Genomic DNA, 11,204 nt, shown 5'->3' with positions numbered 1-11,204 from the left:
AAATAAATAAATGGCTTGAACAAGAAGTTTTCACTTTGCTTTTGCAGCTGGCTGAGAAGCTGGGCTAAGACACAGTTCTCTGTTCATGGGGAACTTGGTTACACGCCTTAGGGTTGGGGTTTTTTAAGTGCACATGAGGGGCTGAGCCCTCCCCCAGTACCTCTGTGTATCACAGACAATGCCTGCTTGCACAGAACCATGTTAGTCTCCTGATGTTGAGCCAGATCAGCGAGACAGCTTTTATCAGAGAAGACGACACTTCATGGACAAGGGACACAAGCAGAAGTTCTGGTCCCACTCTGTTGGACTCCTCTGATATGCTCAAAGGTCAGCTCTGAGTTCAGCAGGGGGAGAGGAGTCTGGACTGCTCCTGAACAGTTCAGAGACTGTTTCACAGGACAGCCTCAGGGCACACATGTGAGGAAGAAAAGACTCAGCAGCATTTATAGCTGTTTATTTCCAGTACTCAGCCAAGAGAATCTGAGCTTGCTTCATCACTTTCATCACACTGACATAACTACAAGGGAATAATCCGACTCCAAGTGCCAACTGCCAGCCTAATCAGCCATCCTCACTACCCACAAGAGGTCACTGCTGTTCCAGGCAGCAATATTCTCCCCATCACCGTCCTGACCTAGCAAGCACTTCACCTTCTCTCTGATGAAGGCAGATGGCTCCAACACCAGCAGATGCACCCTGGTCACCTTTTGCCATCCCTGTGTCACACCCACATCTTAGACAGTGATTTCAAGTAGGAGCCTGGGAAAAAAAAAAGAATCCTAAAGCCCAGTTTCATTGCATAAAGAAAAAAGTAGCTATGTGCTGAAATGGCCGGGAAAAAACCCAACCACAGTTCAAAAGTCAGCTAGTAGAGACTCAGTTTGGGCAACCCCCTTTAACATCTTAGTTTTCAAATCACCATGCAGTTCCTCTCAAGGAAGTCAGGACAACTGCTTCTTTAACTCAGCTTCTCAGGGCTCAGCCTGGGAGCACCAAGACCCTCAAGGCTAATTCTGCTTTGCAGAGGAATGCAGAACTCAATGGACCTTTCACTGACACAGCTCTTCTGCACAGGTTGGCCATGGCCAGGCAAGACACCATGTGTGTGAGAACATCAAGCCAAGAGTTAACAAACCTGAGTCTCTGGAAGTCTAAGCCTAGCTCTGGAATCATAACATGACAAAAAAACCCTAACCAACAGTTTTACCAGCACCTGAGCTCTTCACATCCAGGAGAATGGGACCATTTTTCTCAGTCATCACCTGATCCTCAGGTTCACTGCATCATCTGAAAGGAAGCCAGGGAAGCATGGTTAAGAGCAGACTTCTGAGAGGTGAAAATCCTCATGTTTGTCCTTTGCTGCCTTTTCTAGCATGTGACCCAAAGAAACCCTACATTTCTAGCAATCCTGGTGCAGATTAAGGACCTAATCCTGCACTTCATTAACTCCATCTATTCCATTTTGGATAGCCACTAATTACAGACAGCTCTTGAAACAGCATTAAAGACATCTAGTGCTGCTCAGGAAACTCCAGAATGATCACTCACAGCCTCCTCACAGTTTCTCAGTAGCTGCCCCTCCAGGCCACAACTTCTTCAAATAGATTTAGAAGAACCAAGAAAAAAAACCCCACAAAACCAAAAAAAACACAACACCCCACAAGGGAGCACAGTCCTTACATATCTACCAAGAAGGCTCAGCAGCAAGGCAGTCAGATAGGTGCAGACACCACAAAGTCAAAGCTCCTGTGGCTTTTCTTCTCTGAAAAAGTTTTCAGAGATTGGAAAAGTTTTCCTTGCCAAACTCTTGGGTCAAGACAGCTCTGTAACAGGTACAGCTAGGTACTACCAAGCTGACCAGGAGAAATTCAAGTTGCACCAAGGGAGGCTAAGATTAGATACTAGGAAAAATGTCTTCGCCAAAAGGGTTATCAGGCACTGGAACAGGCTGCCCAGGGAGGTGGTGGAGTCACCATCCCTGAAGGTGTTTAAAAGATACCTGAATGAGGAGTTTAGGGACATGGTCCAACAGATGTGCACAAGGAAATGTTAGGTTGTGGTTGGACTTGATGATCTCAAGGTCTTTTCCAACCAGGCATTTTTATGATTCTATGAAATGTGACATTGACATGCAGAGTGATGCTGGAAGTTTGGCACAGTGAGAGGCTATGTCACATACAGAGAACAGACTTTGTGGAAGCAGAACTGCAGCACTTATCAAAGCACACAGAGCCGGTACAGCAATTTGGAGCTCTAGAGGATGTGCTCCTCTCCCTGACTTGCCTTGTGTGGGAAACTACAGAGCAAAGTTTCGTAGCTTTGTAGCTCAGTGGTTTGATTTCCTTCTTGGTCCCCACGAATTAAATCTCATATGAACTCCCACTTTGTCTTGAGCATGCAAAACCAAATACTGCAACTTAGTCTGCTGCTGCTACTTCTAGATGAACACTCACCACTCTCCTGCTCCCCATCCCTCTGCTGTTCAACACCACCACAGCAGAGTGCCCTTCAGGGCAGGCAGGTCACAGAATGCCAGGTTGGAAGGCACCCCAAGGATCATCTGGCCCAATCTTTCTAGACCATAGTTGAAGTGAGATGGCCCAGCAGCCTTACAAGCCGAGTCTTAAAACTGTTCAATGCAGAGGAGTGCTTTACTTGCCTTGGGAAATAACTCCAGTATCTCACTATTCTTCTCTCTATCTCAACCCTGAGTCTTGTGTTTCTTGTCCCCTCACTGTTGGGCTGGTGGAGCATCAGGTTAGCCCTTGCACTGCAACACTACAACCCATCCCCCCTTGTGTTTGCCGTGGGACTCCTTGGAAAAAGAGAGACTCCCTCCTCTTGATAGACACCAAGGTCTGCTTTCAGCACCAGAGGACTAACTTAGGTATGTTAGCTGTTACTCCATGATGGCTCCTTGTGATTCTCAAGACTGAAACACGCAGTCCTCTTATCTCCTTTAACCAGACCCACATGACAAGCAACTCTCGGAGCAACAAACTTCCAGCTGTTGGCAGGCTCAGCACTGGGATGGCCCTGAGGCAAGCACGACAGCATAAAAACCTGCTGGAGGAAGATGAGCCTGAGGTTTGTGCAGGCTTTTGTGTTCATCTCCAGAGCACTAGCCCCACAGAGCATGTGTGCACCACTGCTGAAGCAGGACACACTCCTCACCTACCGCAGAGCGCTACGCTGGAGCTGCTTAGCAAGCCCGGTGGCTTTTCTTTCAGCAAGGAGAGATGCTTAGTCATTTCAAGCAGCTTTCCATTAGCATCAAAAATGTGCTGTCAGGCTGCAGAGAGTGCACAAGGATTCAAGCCAGCAAACTCTCCAAAAAGCCATGAGCAAGGAGATTTTTTTAATTATTTTTCTTTCTTCCCCCCCTCCCCTTTCTTTTTTTTTTTTGTGTGCAGGCAGAATGCAATTAGTCAGACTGCTGGAATGGAGCCAGCACAATCAATGAATTACAGTATGCTCCATGTGTTGTGATGGGGTTTCATTTCAGATTTAAATTAGGAGATGAATCTGGGATATTCCTTCATGCTGTGGCTGCGTGGAGGAGGAGAAGGGGATTAGTGTTGTGCATTCACACTGAAAGGGAGGATGCCACGAGCAAAGAAATACTCAGCTTAAGACCTAGCCTTAAGGTCACCCAGGTCAGACAAACATGGAGCAGTGGCACTTTGGGAAAGGGCACTAGCACAGCATACAAAGAGGGGCTCCAGTGAGCTTGGGGGCAGTCTTTCAATGCCTCTTTTTTTTAAGCCATTCTCATTCCCTATAATCAAAATGCATTGACAGCATCTCTTATATTTAACAGTAGGACAACAGGCCAAGTAGTAGGATTCTGAGGGTGTAGCTTTTACTGTGATTAGAACTGGAGGTATATAGGCTCTGCTTTGCAACAGCAAGGTCTGCCCACAGCATGCACTTTTAGCACAGATGAGAGAAGAATATAAAAAGTAATAATGAGACCCTCGAGTATGAGAAGTCACGAAGCATGACATCTTCCCTAGTTAATGAGCCAGACACCTCACTCAGGTTGTTACACACAAGTTGTTTCAAAGAGATGAAGTGTGAAGCAGCAAAAAGACAATTCTGTTAGGGGACAAGGTGCAACAGAGCCCCGGAGACCATTGACAAAAGGATATTCAACATCTATAATCCAGCATCCAAATATGACCTCGAAAAATGGGTTGCAAACCACCACATCATACTGTTCACCCTCCTTCTTTGCAAACAGACATAAAACATTTGTGTTAAACAACTCACAGATTCTCTCTCCATCTGTGGGTGCTGCCTGCTCAGCTCCCAGCACAGCCACTACCATTCATCCAGCTAAGGAGTCAGCCATGGTCACATTCCCAACACAGAGCTCCAGAACACCCCTTGATATTCAGCAGTGCTGTCTGCAGCAGGCTTCCTTCCATGTAGCAAAGGGCACATTTAACAGACCTATTTGAAATCAAACTCCCACATTTCCAGGAACTAGCTGGCTGGTTAGTCACTACTAACCATCCTGGTTTAAGCACTACTGCAAAGTTAAGCAGAGGAAACTTGGAGAGTACTTGATCTTATAACCTGGAACTCAAACCCACTGACTCTGTTAACACAAAGGTGAAGTTGCTCAGCTGTTATATGCAAAGTGAAACAAGTCAAGCCCCACATGTTTGTCAGCCCAGCCACATTCCAATCGTTGCATCAGTCACTCAGCCAACACCCAGCTCAGACTCAAGTATGGAGCAGTGGCCCTTTGGGAAAGGGAGCCAGAAAGGGCATTTACACAGAACACAAAGAGGCACTCTCAGTAACCATCTGCATGGCCATCTTCCAATGAGATTTTTTAGTCTCATTACCTAGAACACCACCAAATGTGTGGCACTGATGGTCATCTTGGGCTCTACAAAGGGGAAAAAAACACAACAACAAACCCTAGAAGTAAAAAGCCATAGAAAAGTAATATTTTTATCAAGAAATGTATTAACTCGAAACTTCTGTCTCATGACAAATATCCTGCAAAGACGAAGCTTCAGAAGACTTGCAACACAAGGGCACCATGCTCCCTTCTGGCCATTCATCATCTTCTGAGTGCAGAACTTCTACAGGCAGTTCATGGAGTTTCACAACTCCCTGTAATCAGTGCAATTTTGTTCTTGTCTAGGAAGAAAAACAAAACAAAACCATGCAGAAGTGTGGGCAAAAAAATCACAGCTGGTTTTTTGAAGAGAGGTGGACCTCCGGTGACCCTGGATCATGACACCCAGGATCATGCCAGGCCAGTGAGAGACAGAACAACACACAGAACCAACTTGCTTTGAACAAAACTAACATAAGCTCTTCTCCTTTATGTGAATAATGGAAGATTAAAGAAGATTTAGGCAAAGGTTGGAGTGCATTTCCTTCCTTAAAACAATCCCATAACATACATCTATCCCTTCGACAAATCCCCCTTGCCTCCCTCTTGTCCAGACAAGATAACAAGCAATGTCTCATTGCTTAATTAAATCTAATTGATTCTTCCCCAGAAAAGTCAGCTGAGGTTTTGGGCCCTTGACTGCATGTATTTGCTGCTGACCAGCACCCAGGAGAAATAGCAACTAGAGATGAGCTGCTCCCATGCTAGGCTCAGAGCCAAGCTGGCTTGTCCTCACCAGTCTGAGGCTCAGATGAATTCTTCCTAAAAGCAAGCCCTCCTCTCACTATCTAGAACTGTATTTTTGCAGTGTTACTAACAAGAGTTGGCATTTCACTCTCAGGAAGAGGTGTGTGGGGAGGACAAAGAAAGAGCAAAGTAACTTGCAACACATTCAGCTTTCTCCATCTCTTGTCTCTAATGCAGCGACCACATCGAGGATCCCGTGCCGTTCCTCGCAGCAGCCCTCTGCTCCATCAGACACCCCAAGCTCCAGTGCACCACTGCACACTTGGGCAGTATCCCAGCCTGGATCCCATCCAGCTCTCAAGCCACGGAGATATGAGGCAGGCCCAACAACGTGTAGCACTTCTAGGGCAGTATACTTGCTGATTGCTTCCTTGACCATTGTTCACAACAACCAGCTAAGACACTGCCAAAGAAACACTCACAGCTGGCATCACACAAGGAGGGAAGTTAGGGCAGGTTATTCAAGCTCCTCCTCTCTTCTCATTCACAGAAGGGGAAGGTCTGGGGACAAAGAAAGAGTCAATGAAGCAACTGCAGCAGTACTTAAAAACAAGCAAGCAAGCAAACAGCTTTCAAGGGAGAAGAGGCTCAAACTCAAACTGACATTTACCCTACCCCTTAGCCCCAGTCTGGGTTAAAGCTTCTGAATTACAAATATCAGCAAGACAAACCCATCTTACTTGTCTGCAATCCACATTTATCTCAAGGAGCTCCCAAGTTTCACACACCACCACTCAGGCAAGACAGTGGAACAATGCAGTGTTTCCAGAGGCTTAACAGTTTAAGACATAAACCTGCTTAAGCTTTTGGTGGGTTCACTTTTCTGCACAGCTCTGCTCTTAGGTCACACACATGAGGACTCACTGGGAACACAATCACCTGCAAAACAAACGGAAAAGGGACCAGTACTTATTTGTACTGAAGCCACTTGGCTTCCCCATTATACACATGGAACAGGCAGAGATGCACAAGAGCTGGTGTTGGCATTCTTGCAGTCCTCAGTTCCTGGAAACACATGAACATGTGAGAAGGCAACCTGCAGGGCAAAGCAATTCTCAACTCTTGCATCATAGCCTCTAAAGCAGGCTATTACTCGAGGGCCTCTTGTGCAATACTGGAGTATGAAGGTAAAACATGCTGCAGGACTAGAAGCTTGCTGGCTTTTGTCAGCCTTCAATTTCTTTCAGTGATCCACTGGCAACACTCTGTCTGTATATTGAGGCATCTAAGCCTTCTCTTCCCCAGGTTACACATTCCCAGACTCAGGAATTTGGTTTGTGTTTGGATAGAAAGGCTGAGCTCAGATTTTAGATTCTGTCTTGCTCTCACTGTTTTCACAGAATCATAGAATTGTCAGCTGGAAAAGATCAAGATCATGGACTCCAACCATCAACCCACCACCACCACTGCCACTAAACCATGTCCCCATGTGCCATGTTTTTCAACACCTCCAGCAATGGTGACTCCACCATGTCCCTGGGCAGCCTGTCTCAGTGCCTGATCACTCTTTCACTAAAGAAATTTTTCCTAATATCCAACCTAAACCTCCCCTGGTGCAAATGGAAGCCATTTCCTCTTGCCCTAGTGCTTGATACTAGGGACAGCAGACCAACCTGCACCTTGCTCCAACCTCCTTTCAGGTAGTTGTAGAGAGCCATAAAGGCCTGCCCTCAGTGCCCTCATCAGCTGTATTTCATCCACCAACAAGTTAGCAGAAACCTGCCATTCTGCAGAGAAAGGAAAGAACTGGAAATGCTTCAAACTGAAGAGCAGGTGTTAGGTTAACCCCAGACTCCTGGCTGTCAGCATGTTTTCAGAAGGGCCAGCATGGTTTGGTTTGGGTTTTTTTTTTCCCCTAAAGACAGGCAGTAATCCAAGACAAAACTGCTGGGTTTATTGCAAGACTCAAAGTTCAGTGATTTCTATCAGGTGATGAGGAAGGCTCCTGCCCTCTGTAGAGTATCAAAGGGGACTGACAAAGGTGAACTGAAGTGCTGTAACAACACACCAATCAAACCATCACAGCAGAGAACAGTCATACCCACCATGGATTGTGATAACAGGAAGAGGGCTCCATTCCCTGGGTCCCTGGAGACAGCACCAATTAATTAACAAATCACTCCTTGACTGTCACCTTTTCACCCTGAGGGAAAAAAAGCAAACAATTCCAAAACATCAAAATCAAGACTTGACAAGCAGTACCCATCATCCTGCCCTGAAAACATGTCCCACTCTGCAACTGTCTTGTTTAAACAATGACCTAATCATCCCTCCACCATTTCCCATCAGGATCAGAACAAACCAGACTATCTCAAAGGCAATTAACAGGTCAGGGACAAGCACAGCTATAGGAGAGCCAAACAATCTGGTACAGAGGAGGAAGATACTACATCTTTCATCCTTCTCTGGGGACATAGGAGACTGCAGAATTGCTGTTTTGGGAACTGCAAAGCTCTCTTTTGAGCCAGTAAAAATGAAGCATGACAGGGCCAGGGAAAATGATGCTTTTAGGAACAACCTTGTATCTGTGCAGCAGGATAATGATCCTGCTTTTAATTTTTCAATACATTTGAGCTCCCATCTACTGCTTGCTACCTATGAGAATTCCTAGTGCTTTAGCAAAGGAGGAAATAAGTCATCCAACTGCAACTGCTTAACTCTCTGGGAGAACAAGGAGCAGCAAAACCACCCTCATATTGCAGCCTCACAGGAAAATCCCCTCTGCGGAGACCTAGAATCGTTGAGCTGGTTATTCACTGGGGCTGGGGCTGCAGGAAAAGCAAGCATTAGCAATACCTGAGGAAGTTACCCAGCTCTTGAGCTTGCTCTGATTTCTAGGTGGTCAGAAGCTGTCTTTCTAGGGATGGCTGACTTGGGACCAGCATTGGAGTCTCATGGGGAAACCAAAGAACTTGGCTAGTTGCGTTGAACAAGACCTCTGCAAAGGTGCTGGCCAACAAGCAGAGCAACTTTTCTTTTCCAGCAGCTTGTCTAGCAGAAAATCCTTTTCCTCTCCCTTTAGTTCAAGCACCTGGCAAATTTCCTGTGATTGTGCATTTATGGCAAGCACTGTTTTAGGGAGCTGTGACCAAACCCACCAATGACAGCAGAGTGTGCAGTAGCATCCCTTAGCACAAGTTAAAGGCCAGAGGTGTGACACGGTCACAATGCGTGCAGTTGGAATTGCCAGGTAAGGGCTCATTTGCCCCCAACAGGCAGTTTTTTCCTTAGAGAAAAGCTAACACAACCTGCTTCACTTCACATAGGCTGTTGGGGTGCATTTCCTCAAGAGAGGTGACCCCATCTGCACAGATCACACCACCTCACGTTGATCTTGTCCTGGGTTAAGTGGCTACATGCAAATTTGTGCTTAATCTGTTACTGTGTGGGCAATAAAGCAGCAGGAAAAAGTTGTGTGGTGGATCATGTAACAGTGGAAGGAATTAGCCTGTAAAGAAATCACTACTACAACCCAAGAAGCTGATGGGTGTGGAGATGAAAACACTCTCCTGTTACGGAACTACTGCATTCCAAGAAAGGTAGCGAGTCCTGCCAGGTAAGATCTGCAGCACTCTTTTTGTCATCACTGAAATATGTGATACCATAAGCTTCATTTCATTAAGCACATCTATTTCAGGTTCCTTCCCAGCATTGTGTCATCCTCCTGCTGTCAACAAGTGGACCTTCAAGCTATGACTGACCCAGTCACAAGCCTTCAAGCCAGTACCTGAAGAATTACAGGCAGTTTCTGTAAAGAGTTGAACCACTCCTGCTGGAAGCCTTGATGCAAACAGATCCTCTCTCACTGGAAATCTCAAGCACTTCTTGTTTTAAGGCAAAACAAAGTTGGATTTTTTTTTATCTGTGACATCTATGGCTGAAATGCAGCAACAGGAAAGAGTTTGAGTGATAAGAAAGATTTTCAAACTTCAGAAGGGCTTTGGTTAAAAGAGGCTCCTGGATCCTGGCTATCAGCTAGCTCAATTGCCTCTTGTAAACAAGGCTAACCTCAAAACTAGAGCAGGATGCTCAATGTCTTTTGTGCAGGTTGTATTGCAAACCCATGGAGTTAGAGCTAATGCCTAGCTGAGTCCATTAGGCTGACCAGCATGAACTGGCATCCCAGAGGGAAAAAAAATCACCTTGAAGCTACACCAAACCACTAGTGGTGGCTGCAGAGCAAGGACAAATTCTCTTTTCTCCCCAAGAAAGTGTTGGTTTCTGCCATTATGAACCTTCATGGAGGAGAGGAAGTGTCTTGCTTCTCCCAGTAAAGGAAGTTTTCTTTCTAACCTTACAGGCAGATTTCCCTTTTTAAGATAAGGCAACATTTGATTAACTCTTGGATTTGATACAAGCCCTACGACATGGATCCTGGGGTTTGGGTTTGTTTCTCCCTAAATTACCAAACTAGTGCTGTATGATCCCATCTCATACTACCACTCCTACAATATGCTACCAAGTCAACCAGAAAATGGTTGCAGGCTATGACTCTTAGCAATGCTCATTAGGCACTGATATATTATCATACTTTTCCTGTCACTTTCTTCTCATACGAACTCCCTGCAGCATCCCAATTCCCCAAACACAGGACACAGGCTGCTTTTATAAATGAACCATAAGACAGAAACTTTCCTTCTGAGATATGACCCTGATATGATACTTACCAGTTTCTTACAGCTCTGTGGTAGGAGATGATCCAGCTGGCAGTGGTACCTGAAGTCCATCTAAGCTCCCAAGTGACTTCATCTTTCCAGTGCTAGGTCTGACACCCCACAAGCAGGCTGAGCACAGGCTCCAGAGAGATGCAGACACCTGCTTCAGAACTCAGACTGGCTGTGAACTCCAACAGTTCCTCCTTCCTTGATACGGTCAGGGCTCCACCCCATGAGCTGCCAGCACTCCTGCAGGCCAACCTCAGCTCATAAGGAAATGGGACCATGCCTTTGCAGTGAGTCACAGGCTGCCTGCAACGAAGCAGACAGCATTAGCAATTTCTTTCTGTAAAATAAGGCAGGCAAAAATCACACAAGAGGTAAGTGGCAGAATGACAGGGGGAAAGACAAAGTCCTGGTCTGAGGAGGCTCAGCATTTCTACCTGCAGGGCAGCTGAATTCCTGACCCAACTGATTTTCAGCTCAGAGGGACACAGCCATTTGGGTAGCAGGCTATCTTCACCTCATTGCAGGTGACAAGTGAAAAAGCAGCAGCAGTTGTGTGGCCCAGGGATCATCTTGCAGATGGAAGCCAGACCTGCTCTTGGTAGCTTCTTTCCACAGACTTCCCTGCACCCTGAGAAGCACAAAAGCTCTCGGATACAGCAGGCAAAATTCAGGAAGGAGTTCAGGTTCTTACATTGCTGAGATCTGCAGGACAGCTCTGACTGCCCCTCAGTCACCCTCTCCACCAATTACAGGCACAAAAATTCCACAGAACATGGTACAGTTGAGGATACCAAGAAGAAAATCTAGAGCAAGCATCTCTTCTATTCCTTGAAAAGCACAACATGTAAAACCTCTTGCATCTCACCCAAGTGAATCCT

The sequence above is a fragment of the Dryobates pubescens genome, chromosome 33 (assembly GCF_014839835.1).
Source record: "Dryobates pubescens isolate bDryPub1 chromosome 33, bDryPub1.pri, whole genome shotgun sequence".
Classification (NCBI taxonomy): Eukaryota; Metazoa; Chordata; class Aves; order Piciformes; family Picidae; genus Dryobates; species Dryobates pubescens.
Note: the sequence above shows the minus strand (reverse complement) of the source record.